Raw genomic sequence first — 13,905 nt, 5'->3', positions numbered from 1 at the left:
ACCAACAACTGGTGTCCCCTGCATCAGCTCCCCTCCTTCAGGACATCATTCTCTGTGCCACTAGAAATGCTGTCCTGTAGACAACACTGAACTGTCATCATTGCAGTTTCAGCCCACTATTTCTCATCTGCACCGCCCTAGACATGGGGAGCACATTGTTCCCTTCCTATGTACTCTTTATTTCAGATTTGTGGGGCATCATGTCCCCCACTTTTTTTTTTCCCTGTCACCATGATCTCAGTTCTTCCAGATTTTTGTTACAGATCGTATTTTCTTGGTCCCTTAACCATCTCAGCTCTAGGGTCTCTCCAACTATTCCACCTTATCTTGAAGTATGGTGCCCTAAGCAGTAAAAAAGCACACTACCTGGAAGTCTAGCAGTTTGGAGCAATAAATGGATTCACTTAAGTGCCTGACAAGTGATAATCCTGTTGATTTTTTTAGAAGGAATGATTTCTGCCTTTTCCATAGTAGGATGGCATTGTACCACTGTGCGACCTTGTTGCCCACTGCAGCCCCAGACCTCACCTGCAGAACCACTGCATTGACAGATACTGCTCATTTTACCTTCTACACTGATCGTTCCTGTCTTTTGCAAAAAAATGTCAGTCTCCAGTGTCTTCTAATGTGCCGCATTCCCTTTCAGCCTGCTGTTTTCAGATTCGGCAAGCACAATTTTTATTCCATTATGCAATTTGTTAATGAAGACCCTGGATAGTTCAGGACTAAGAACAGCTTTCTGAGATGTCTTCCTACCATCACCATGGTAACAGGAAATTTATTAACTCCTGTTCATAAACCATTTTTACTTCATTTCCTTTAGGCAATGATCAATACTGGGGGTGGAAAAACCAAACCAAAACAAAATTGAGACAAAATACCCAGCCAAATGAGTGTGATGAAAATGTTGTAGAGCACTGTGTTTGGGGGAGACCCCTGAGGCCCTGAGGAATCTCACTGCCAATGCACTGGTTGGGGATGGATGAACCCTGAAAACTATCCTGCGGGATAGATTTGCTGCCCAAGTCTGTGCATTGTGTCTGTGCCTTGCAGGCCGCGTCCAGAGCTGATCAGAAAGGTGCCCAGGCTTCATTCCTGCACCTCCGGGGAGCAGCTCCGCTGTCGGCAGCCCTGGCTGGCGCTGGGTCGAGCAGAGCCATGCCCGATGGCTCCACATGTGCTGGTGGCAGAGCCCTGGCAGCCGGATCTGGAGGAGGGGGAATTGCCCCCGCGTGTCCGGGTTGGTGAAAAGGGCCAGTGAGCGCTGAGGATAAGCTGACTGGAGCACGGCTGCCAGGTGCCTTTGTGAGTGGGACCAGCGGGTCGGGGTGACATTGCACATGCTGGCAAGCAAACAACCCTCTTTGGAGATGGGTTTGCTCAAGTTTCTGCTCCTGCCGTGCTGCTCATGGCAGGAGTCCATTTCTAAGCACCAATATCTCTATCTTTGGTTTTGATGAGTATTGTTCTTTGCTGCTGGCGCACCAAGATCTCCCCTGCCCTCCATGCATGAGTATTTTCTATGCTGTTTTGCTTTTCTCTTGTTTTTCTCCATACTCACCTATGTAACACAGCAGCTAGCAAGCTATAGAGGACAGACAGAGATGGAAGGTTAAAATTAGGAATTATCACGTTCAGAGTCTTCTTGTTGGACAACCTGCAGTGGGACAATTTTTAATACAGTCTCCAATCGCCATAATTTTTTTAATGTTAAGATTACTGAAGAGTAAACTGGAGAAAGACTCTTCCCAGTCTCTCACCTGTCACTCACTTATCCTCTTTCCAGATTTCTCTGTTCCTTCTCTCTTTTTCATGCCTCCCCCCCCAGCTATTTGCCACTACACGTTCATACGTTCCTAGCCCTCTCCTTCATTCTTTGCTTTTTCCCTTTGCTTTTCACTCTACCTTTTTCTTCGTTCCCACGACCACTACAGGGAAATAACTCTGCTCATTTCTGCAACTGACCATTCATGACCTTTTAAAATGAGTAATTCAGTTTACTGGAATTTTGAAAAAAAAAAAATCATTACTTTTATACTAAGCAGCTTCTTTTTTTCTTGACAAGCAACTGCGGGTTTTTTTGGATGCAGAGTTTATTTTATAGATGTCGAATATGTATTTTCCTATAAATGTTCAACAGGGAATCCCTCATTCAAGTTATTCACATTTGAATTCAAACAAACACCACACTCATAGCTCATGTTGGCTCAGCACAAAGAGCTGCAGCATTTGTGTGGATTCATCTTTTCTGGATACAAACCCAACAGCTATAATTTCCTCCTCGGAGTTAAGTCACAAGGACCAGACAGGATAAGTCTGAATGAGTCTATGGACACATGAAAGAAACCACTGCTGGGAGATGCTGAAGCAACCTGCATCACAGGAGAAACAGCAGAGCTGGAGAAAAACCAGCAAAGGAGGGGAAGGATCTCTTATGTTTCTTCACAAAACATACTTTTCACTGTATTCTTGAATTGGATACAACCTAGCCTTGATGTAAGTAATTTTCCACTCCCAGAAATTCTAGAATTGTTTTTCCCCAGGCATACCTTGCACAGATGTTTTCATGGGGCTTATTTCTTTCCAGCTTTTTCCTGGTAAGCATAGTGACCTCTGTGATCCTTGTTCTGTTTACACAGGCCGCCTCTGTACCACCTCTGTAAATTAAATATTTTCAAGAGTGGTAATAAGAAATGTATAGTCCATCATCATGATATAAATCTGGGCTTATTTTCCCTTGCTCGTTACCTTGCAATAACCAGTTTTTGCAAATCTTTCCCAAAATACTTACCAGTGAACACAGACTTGGTCTAGCCTACTTCAGAGTATGGGGCATGGAGGATTTCTACTGTGCAGTAATGGCAATTGCCAGATTAGTTAGACTTGTATGATACTGCTGATGCGGTGCTCCAGGAAAGACAGGTGCAATGGATGCAGTAGTAGAAAGCAGGTACCTTGACACCTCTTTAAAACTAGGGAGAAGTCATCTAGCAATTTAAAGAATGATGGTCTTTGCTGGTTTTAAGCTAGACCACTTGTTTTTCACCTGTATTAAATTATTTTGGGCACATTTTCAAGGGGGAAGGAGGGCACTAAGAAAACTGGCCTGTCCCGTCCTATCCCATCCCATCATATCCTATTGCCTTTCAAGGGTATCCAGGTACCTACAAGCTGTCTGTGGTATCCAGATACCTACAAGCTGTCTGTGAAACCCTTCTGTTGTAAGTTATCATACAAGCAGATAAAGGTCCTCACCTAGTTCTTCCAGCAAGATGTGATCTGCGGCTCATGGTACCCAGAGGACCTCCCTTTTTCCACTGCTCCTACTTCATTTAAACCAGAAGAGGGAAAGACAAGGGCATGAATGGCTCAGACAGCGAGACAGTGAAAGGAATTAGGATGTCCTGACTCCTCTCCTCTGGCTCTTTGCAGTTGAAAATTTGAATCCAAGTCCTTGGCATGTCTAAGTCAGTGGAGCCTTATGCTGTGCAGCAAGGAGATGGCAAAAGGATAGCTTAGCTCAGCTGTGGCAACAAGGATGCAGCCTTTGTTCATCTTGCTGTCTGCTTTTCTGCTGAGCTGCTCAAACATCTTCATTTGCTACAAACTAAATAACACCACAGCCCACCTCCTGGTCCACAGACCAGAAGGCCTGGTTTGATCATCACCTTGACATTGAAATTCATTGGCTTCCAAAACAGTGTAGTTCTACCCAAAATGCCTATTGGGCATGCTCCTTGGTACACGGTAACTCCTGAACTTGCACTTGGGATTTGGTGAATAAACTCCTGGGACACATCAGGTCCTGGGACAGGGTCAACCATTTAGGAGCACAGCAATGTTTAATTTAGAGTATGGGCACACCCTAGGGCAGCTCAGGATCTCAAAGTCTCTAAGTAGTAAAGTAAGGAGGAGGAGTAAATACACTTGGATCTTCCGGACTTCCATGGAGTTGCATTCTTGGTGAAAATTTTCCCTGTTGAAGAGTATCTAGTCATGAGTCGAAGAACTTCAGGAAATTAAGACATCACCACTTCCATTATGTGTTACTCTCACTCCTAAAAACTAAGCTTTCTTTCTAAGTTTAGTCTGTTTAAAGAAGAAGCATCAGTAGGTTACACCTTCCTCTGTTCAGGTGAACAGCTTTTTTGGTGCATTCTCCCTGTGAAGATACTTGTACCCTGAACTGACTCATCTCCCAGTGCAAAGCTTTGACAAGCCACTCTGCTTTGGCTCCTTATCTTCCCTCAGGGTGACATTTCCTCCTTTTCACTGTATAAATCCACATCCTTTTTCCAAAACGTCTTCTTTCCAGTAACATCACCAGCCACAAACATTCCATTCAATGAGTCAGCAGGGTATCCTTGCAGCTGGGAAGGCCAGCCATGTGCTGGACTGTATCAGCAAAAGCATGGACAGCAGATCAAGGGAAGTGATTATTTCCCTCTGCTTGGTGCTTACGGGACTGCATCTGGACTCCTGCATCTGTATTTGGGCTCCTCAGGACAAGAAAGATACCTGCAAATGCGTGAGTTCTGTGCTGTTTCTATCCAGAGTTTGTTTGTGCTGAATCTATCCAGAGGAGTTTGATGCCTCCGTTGCATTTGCCTTCTCCACAGCTACATCAAATTATTGGCCCAGATCTCTGTGTGACCAGGTTAATACAGCTTTTCTTTTTACCCTTCAAAAGGTATTTGCAAAAGCAGAGTCTTGGGTTTAGCCTTCCTGCATTTGAGCCACAATTTCACACCGTGAGCAACTTTACACAATGAATCTCATGATTTTTTGTGCTGTGAATCTCATTTCTATAACTCCAGTCCTTATGACGACCCAGTTCTTTCTGTGTGTTACCTCAACCTTTTGCTGTATCAATGGCATGTGCTAGCTTTGGGTCCAGCACAACACCTTTTCACAATTAAAATTTTGTTCTAAGAATGACCCTTCAGAAAATTTCTCAGTAACCTCCCTCCTACCTGACACTTTCCCTTTCAAGGTTATACTTCAGCCAATTTGCAGTGCCTTTATCAATCCCCTCCACCTCATCTAAAGTAGTTTTTTGTGAACATTTTACTCATAATGTTCTTGAAGTGCATTTGATGAGCTCTGACACCTCCTCTTTACTAAGAAACCCCATTTCATCAGGTCGGTCTGTTGAAATCGACTCAGCAAAGAACTCATGATGCATTTTCTTTTGTATTCTTGCTCGCCTGTTTGTTCTCAAAGCCTTGCACAATAGAGAGATCAGATCATGCTCACCTGGATGATTTTGTTTTTCTTCTCTCTCTGAACTGTAATACTGTGTTTGCTGTTCTCACATTTTACAGCAGAGTCACAGGCTGAAAAGCCTCCTGAGAAGTTCCTGTTATGTCACCCCGATTTTATGTGCCACTTTTCTGAATTTAGGGAAGGATGGTACTGAATAAGGCTCTCCCCTTCTCTGGGACTGGCTTCCACTGAGGCCATTCCCAGTTATTTTTGACTTTTGGACCCTACTTCTTCCTGAACACCATAGCCAAATACTGGTCCGTCGGCTGTGCCGATGCTCCCTGCAAAGCCATCGTACTACAATAGCAACTCTGCTTTGTCTCTGATCGTATGGCTAGAGAGACTTTTACTCTGCTTCAGCTCTGCCGGCAAATTATAGCACAGCTTGACTTTTTTCCAGTGCTCACTTTCTCTGTGTCCTTTTTCATTTCCAAAATGACAAGTCATTGCTTGAAATTTATCCCGCTCCTTACAACAGGGAGTGGAACAAAAGGCATTTCAGCTTCTAGGACCATGTCTGACTCTACTGGGCTACCCAACCTCTAATCTCTTTGTCACATATAAGCATGAGTACTCTGGCCATTTGTTCTTTATTAACTGGAACCATTAATTGGATTCTGAAGGAAGAGATTTTTCACTTCTGAACATCCAACTGAGAGAACATTTACTCCCACGCTGAACACCCTTTTTTTCCCTGACAAGCAATGATTCAGACACAGCCTCAAGCTACTCTAGACACTCAGCCTAGCCAACCCTAATTCAGCCTATTCATATTTGATCTTAAATACTCAGTTTAACCTAAGCAGCCACTTCTGAACTTGCACCACCTCATGTGGTTCCAGCTCCACACATTTAAAACCGCTTTCCCTGGTTGTGAAGTTCATGGGACATGTAGACACACAGTGAAATGTGCAGAGGTGCCTCCTGTAATCCAGTGTGTGCAAATCTAGATATTTGTAGGAAAACACAGCTCTGGGAAGTATGGCTGATGCATAGAGATGTCTCAAGCTGACTTGGTGGCCAAGGAGGGTCCATGGAGGAAGAAGGCAGTCAGCAGATGCTCCTCACCTGTTTTCTGAAACAGGTTGTTCACTGCTCTTTCTTTCTGAATTAGACATCAACTAGCTTAGCTGTCTCTTCCCCCTCCCTTTGGGGAGGCTTGTACTGGGTCCTGTAGCTCCTCAAGTCCCTGTACTTACTCAGACAAAACTTTCTAAGCCTTTGAGTCAGACTTCCATGCTGGTGGGTCTGAGCATCAAAAGGGCATCCTGGAGCTGGGTAAATGGTTCCTTAGGTCCTATTGGTGTTGCCTGTGTGACCGACTGTGAAATGCTGTCTTCAGAAAATACTTCAGCTGGAGACACTCCTCCCTGTCATTCAGGGCTGTGATGAAGGACCACAGCTACATCAGTATATTTGTGGCATCACCACAGTGTTTGGATACACACAGACTAGGGGGGGGGGGGGGTTGGGGGGTTGGGGGGGATTGGCGGGAAATGAAATAAGCCCCTTAACATAACTGTGACAAGCCTGTTCACTTTGTAGGGGTGAACTCATAGTCAAACAGCCTCCAGTTTCTTATGGGGCAACTTGACAGATTTCACCAGTTCTGATCTTCATGCATAGAACCCTTTGGTGTTTTTTTAAGCAGAAGCCCTCATTAAGCCTCCATCAGGTCCAGGAAGGTTTGGTTTCAAAGATGTATTAATTTATACCCTTCAAGAGGCAATTCATGATACAATTTTCTCAGCAATGGTCTGGTAATGTCCTAAATTGGGTCAGACCCCAAGAACCCAGCTATGAAGTCATGAAGAACTACCCCAATATATGCACCTCCTAGGACACAAAGAGCCCAACCCATATCCTATGGAAAAGCACCCAGAACTATGTTTCCAAAGCACCACAGCTTTTGAATAGTAATAGCAATAAAAAATCAGTTTGTAAACAATTTGTTTGATCACCTCATGTTATCTTTATTTGCCCTTTAAGAAACAGGTGGAAGAGGAGCCCTGTTCACTTGAAAGACATAATGCTGTCTTGCAGGCTCCAGAAATACCATCATGCCCTCCATCACAAACTGTAGTCACTGTATAAACATCTGTTTAATCATCTTTCCACTCAAAACCATGTGCAGGTCAAGATAATTTCATTAATGCCCCTTTTTTCACACTGCTATCCAATGGAAAACCTTTATCACTGCAAGGTTATTCCTTTCTCTGCCACCAAATTCTATTTCTCTCTGTTTTTCTCCCTCCACCCTGAGAGATCTCAGGATCCATCAAATGTTAAATTGTGTCCAGAGCTAAACTCTTGAAATCATCTATGCTTCCACCTAATAAATCAGGTTGTGGCACATCAACACGTGAAATATTTCTCAGACCCCTATGCAGTGATCTAACTTGATGTTTTCTTCAGAATTCAGTATTTCTTGAGTCTATGAGAAAGACTGGGTTTTTTCCCCTAACAATTTCTGAAAAGGCCAAATACAGATGATATAAGATATCCTACCCTCCCCACATGGGTAGTAATGAGAGCTTGGGAAAGTTCTGGGGGCAACTTGCACCCGAGAAATTGTTCTCACTCACTCAGCACAGTTGCATACAACTCTGGCATCAAGCCATCCCTGTGTTCTGGCTGGCAAGCCCTAAAGATACTCCAAGAGCGCAGAGACCTGTAGGTTTGTCCTTGGTGGGTGCCCAGCTAATTCCATGACAAGAAAAGATTTTCTAAAACCGAGGAGAAAACAAACCCAGAGCTGCCTTTTTGTTGCCCAGACATTTCCCAGGTTGACAAATGAAAACGTAAAAAAACCTTGAGATGGAAAAGACAAGAAGCTTTGCAAAAAATACTAAATTTCTCAACATTATACAATGCCCCATGACTCTTTATGACAAAATGGAAAAGCTTCACCAGAAACTAGCTATTCCCTGGAAAAAAAAAGAAATTATATTCTGCTAAAAATAATTTATTATGGAAACTTAGACCCAAGGAACACTTGTGTCTGTGGTGTCGGGTACATATATCTGTTTTGTCGCATCCTGTGAGCCTCCTTCCTCCTGCGGTCTGACTTCAGACTTGCCCACTCACGCTCCGGTTGCCAAATCCCCAGTTTGACATTGCTGTGGTTTCAGGAGAGCTAACTGGGAAGCTCTCCCACACCTGCAGGCTCCCTCCTCCTAGCTGTCTAGAGGATGAACCCAGTTTGTGGGGAAACCATATATTTCAGATAGGGACTAGTGCAGAAGCGTGGATGGCAGCTCTTAGGAAGCGCTGTATGCTCAGACATACTGATGGATATTAAGTGGAAAAAACCATAAATCAGCTTCAGCCAACTGTCATGCTATTGTAGCAAATTTTGTATAAATAGAATAATTTATCTCCTTTATGGGAGGGTTTTGCTCTCCACCTCTTTCAATTCCAGACCCCCTGGCTACATCCACACCAGTAAGTGAAGCAGAGCCAGAACCAAGCTAAGACATAAAATTTAGCACAGCCTCTGGCAGGCCTTTGGTCTGGGCAAACTGTTTCCTAGGCAGAGCTCAAGAGTTAGCACGGGGACAAATACGACCAAGCTGCCCACTGTGGATCCTTTGTTGGGAAGCCAGGAGACCTTAATATCCTGTGTATAGCTTGGCCATGCCAGCTGGCCTCACGGCTGCCTTGGATTTACCACTACGGATGCAGTCACTGCAATCACAGATGATTTTAAGCCACAAACATCCTTTACCTTGTGCTTGCTGCTCTTTTACTACCCCTTCCTAGGAAAACATCAGAGGGTAAAGCGGCTGGGTGTGTGGATAATAAGATCTATTTCAGGAATGAAAACAAGCAAATAGAAAGCCCTAAAAAATACTAGTGCTTGTCCAAGAGGCAAATGGTCATAGGACTGCAGCATATGGAGGGTGATTCTCTGCTATTCTGCAGCCAATTACTTCTTGGATTTGACAAGCAAAGCCCTGCTGGTGCGAGTGCAGGCAGCAGAGGAGAGCTCGCTCGCTGAACAGCCCGAAATGATAATCACTTCTGATTCGGGAGATGTGACCTCACCAGTGAATCCAGACCAACTACATGCAACCAGGGAGAGGAACTTCTGCTCCCCAGGGTCTGCTCCATGCCCTGGGGTCCTCTGGGGAGATGCGGGAAGATGGCCAGAGACAGGGATGGTCCTTGGTCCTGCTCTCCAGCCAGGAAAGGAAGACATAGGAAGAGCCCCTTCTCCTGCCGAGGCGAGACAAGCCTCCTGGCAAACCTCTTTAGGACATGTTATGGGGCAGAGGGAAGCAGATGGCCAGGTATTTAGGGGTCTGGCAGGAGCAGTCTCTGGGCATTTGGCAAAGAGCACTGATTTACCTGCACTTTCTTCTGCTTGGACACTTTCTAGATGTGCACATTACTCCTGCTAAGGATGTTGTTTCTTAGGAGACTTTATCAAAGCAAGTAAAAGCATATGGTGCATGGAGCTACCTGCTTCCAGCAGCTGGCGAACCCCATTATCTGTTATTATGAACCTCACATATGACCTGTGTACAACTCCTCTCCCTTGCCCAGGGAAGTCTGTACCCCCTTGCCATGAGGTTATATGAAAAATGTTGGTGTGCACAGCCCAGCCTGTGGGTTGGGTTCTTTCTCCTCGGGTGGGCAGTGGCAGCTGGGGGTTTGCAAACACAGGGCAGGACAATTTGTGCAGGACGAACAGAAAAAGTTGTCAGGCAGGGGTTTTATTGTGCAAGAGGCATGCTGTACTCTTCATGATGTCTTGTACATCTTCCATTCTTCAGAAGATTGTAGCAACGTTTACTGACCAATATCAGGGCTGTATTGTGCTAGGCAGTGTTGAAATACAGGAAGGGAAGGAGCCTGCTCCAAATGATACCGATCCTTATTTTACAGGAGGAAGAATGCGTCCAACAGAGCAGGATGACTCTCACTGCAATATTCAGAGATTCCTCTGAAAGAGATGAGATCTGGGCCATTTTTTTTTTTGCGTACAAGTGTTTCAGCTTTGCCACACAGCACTCCATTTTCCCGAAAGCACATGGCAAAAAGACAGGCAGTGAAAACCACCCAAGTGCCAGTTGCTCCTTTTCTTAGGCACATTTCTAAAGCACCTTTTCTTTCTCTCAGTGTAATTTCTGATATGCCCTTGATTTGAGGACTATATCTAATGCTTGCTCTTCTCTGAGCTGAGAGGTGATCCACATCCACACATCACCTGTGGACTGCCAAGTCATCAGTACTAACATGGGGGAATTAGTTTATAATTAGTCCTGTGGTGTGCACCCACTGCCCAGATTTGCTTTTTCCCTCCTTCAGGGAGGCAACGGTGGCTGCCTCCCTGCTGCCCGTGGCACTGAAGCCTTTGCCCTCCTCTGTGACTATGCTTCAGCTCTGTCAGCCCCATCCCTGCGAACGCTCAAGGCCAGGTTGGATGAGGCTGTGAGCAACCTGATCCAGTTGAAGATGTCCCTGTCCATGGCAGGGGCGTTGGACTAGATGGCCTTGAAAGGTCCCTTCCCCCCTAAACCGTTCTGCGATTTGATGATTCTGCTGAGGATGCTCTTTATAACTCCCCACAGCACCTTCAGCGAGGTGGAGGCCAGCCCACAGTGAAAGCAGCTGTCCCTCAGTCTGTGGAGTCTGGTGGTGCTTCATGAGGATGGGGGCTGTGGGGGGCCATGGGGATGGAAGGGGTGAACACATGAGAGCCCAGGCAGTGTCTCCTAGGAAGTTCAGGACAGTTAATAGCCATAATTTGATTGGAAGAGAGCTGTATGGAGACCCCAGGCAAGTCTCCTGAAGCGGAGGACACCCCCAGAGCACCAACTGTCCCTATGCGATCACAGAGGGATGTCCAGCACTGCTGTGCATGGTGAGGGGCAGCGAAACATCCTTTCTTCAGCCAGGGTACGCTGCACAGGTGAGCAGCACTTTAACCGTCCTGCTCATGCCCTGAAGATGGCAGCTGGTGTTTAGCTCTGGATTGATACCAAAGGCTTCCCAGTCTGTACAGCAAAATGCAGAGACAATTAGTCCTGTGCTGCTTCCAGGCCGCCTCAGCCCTGAACTGAAAGCAGTAATGTAGACATGTTTTTATTTTAAGTTACACATGGGACTCCTGTGCCCTGGTAGCTCCAGACCTAGGAGAGACTCCTCTTCTCTTTTGGAGGGGTTGATGATGTGGAACTGCTGTAAGGGGAAAATTAATCTTCCTTATTATTAATCTCTGCATATAACTATGAGAAGAAAATGTCATTAATTAGACTTTCAAATCATTCTCAGATATTGAAATCACCTAAACTAATGCCAGCATTAATAGGACCTGCAAGTAACAGCCCAGACAAACTCAGGATGAACTCACCACCAGAGGTGAGTATAAAAATTCAGGTCACCGTATCTAAACACCTATGCAGTCCTTCTCATGTGCAATTGCCTAGAACAAGCTGTCATCAAAAGCTGCCTGTTTGCATCTGCACAGATAGTTCCAGGCTGTTTCCATCACGCAGGGACTGAACAACCTTGAACTTGCACCACCAAAGTAATCATGGGCAGAGCAGCACCGAAGAGCTATTCAACTCCTCTAAAGGGGGGGCCTAGAAATGTCTGATGACCAGATTTTCATGCTTTGTTCTTCTTCAGAGATAGAGCCGATGGAGGCTGAGGAATCCAAGTGTCTCCAGGTGAGCAAGACCTGTGGTTCTGCATCGGAGCCCGCACCCACCTGCCTGCTCCAGCCTCCCCTTCTGGGGAGCGGCCATGGCCAAGGCAGCCAGCACAGCCCTGCTCCAGGAGATGGCTGGAATTTGCTGTCAGCACAGAGAGTCCCTCATCTTCTCACCACTGCTGAGAAAATCACTTTGCTTGGAAGCACAGGGATTTGTAGACAGCCCTTCTCAGTCCCACAAATACTCTCAGGGTAAACACTGGATTTCAGCATTACCAGCCTTGAGTACCGTTTATAATCTGGCTAACTTACTGGTTTTGGTGAAACCTCCCTGCTAGTGAAGCACCCCGTGCCAGGATCTGTCCTCTAGACCTCAGGCTTAGTCTGGCCACATCCATGTTAAGACTTTCTTGGCCTCCAAAATGGAGTTTGCTCAGCCCCTGAGCTGCTCCCTGGCACTGCCGGGGTCAGCACTAGCTGCTGCAGACCACATCTCTGCCCATACCTCTGCCAACAAGTGGACATTTGAGTTTCAGCTGTACCCAAACTTTCCTAACAGGGATGTACAGTGATAGCCCAGGGAAAAGGAACTGGCGGTGTGGTCGCACTCAAAGAATTGTGGTCAATGGCTCAATGTCCAAGTGGAGACCAGTAACGAGTGGTGTTCCTCAGGGGTCGGTACGGGGACTGGTGCTGTTTAATATCTTTGTCAGTGACACGAACACTGAGATTCTCAGCAAGTTTGCTGATGACACCAAGCTGTGTGGTGTGGTCAACATGCTGGAGGGAAGGGATGCCGTCCACGGGGACCTTGACAGCCTTAGAGGTGGGCCTGTGTGAACCTCATCAAGTTCAGCAAGGCCAAGTGCAAGGTCCTACACGTGGGTTAGGGCAGTCCTAAGCACAGAGAAGAACTTGGGGATGTCGGTTGATGAGCTCAGCGTGACCCAGCAATATGTGTTTGCAGCCCAGAAAGCCAACTGTACCCTGGGCTGCAGCACCCGCTGCGCAGCCAGCAGGTCAGTGAGGGGGCTCTCCCCCCCTGCTCCGCTCTGGTGAGACCCCCCTGCAGCGCTGCGTCCGGCTCTGGGGTCCCCAGCACAGGAGAGACACGGAGCTGCTGGAGCGGGGCCAGAGGAGGCCAGGGAGATGCTCAGGGGCTGGAGCAGCTCTGCTGTGGGGACAGGCTGGGAGAGCTGGGGTGGCTCAGCCTGGGGAGGAGAAGGCTGCGGGGAGACCTTAGAGCACCTGCCAGTGCCTAAAGGGGCCGGCAAGAAAGCTGGGGAGGGGCTTTGGGCAAGGGCAGGTGGCGATGGGACACGGGGGAATGGCTTTACATGAGAGAGGGGAGATGGAGATGAGAGATGAGGCAGAAATTCTTCCCTGTGAGGGCGGCGAGGCGCTGGCCCAGGCTGCCCAGAGCAGCTGTGGGTGCCCCATCCCTGGCAGGGCTCAAGGCCAGGCTGGACAGGGCTGGGGGCAGCCTGGGCTGGGGGGAGGGGTCCTTGCCTGTGACGGGGGGTGGGACTGGGTGACCTTTAAGGTCCCTTCCAACCAAACCATTCTGAGTCTATGAAAAGCACTCGGGCTTGCGCACACCTGAGTCTCTGCATCCCCACCGCCAGCCGGGGGATGTTGGCGCTGTCCTGGACGCTCCACGCGGTAAAGGAGCAGCTACAGACCACAGCGTGCCCTGGAACAGCGGGGAAATTTTGGGATGATGCCCAGGATGATATTAAGAGGGGTGGGGGTGGGAGGAGGTCTGTCCTTTCCGAATAGCTCCGACTGCAGCACAGGCTGGGACTTACGCTGGGAAGGAACGGGTACAGCCGTAGCGGGGCGTCGGGCAGGGGCGGCCGGGGGAGCCCAGCTCCGGGCTGGGGGGGGCGGAGAAGGGGCTGACGGCTCCGCCGGGAGTGCGGGGGCGGTGCTGGCCGCAGCGCCTTCTGTGTCCTGCCGGAGAGCCGCCCCCTGCGCCT

The sequence above is a fragment of the Falco cherrug genome, chromosome 6 (assembly GCF_023634085.1).
Source record: "Falco cherrug isolate bFalChe1 chromosome 6, bFalChe1.pri, whole genome shotgun sequence".
In the NCBI taxonomy this organism is placed as follows: domain Eukaryota; kingdom Metazoa; phylum Chordata; class Aves; order Falconiformes; family Falconidae; genus Falco; species Falco cherrug.
This window is presented reverse-complemented; position numbering follows the sequence as displayed.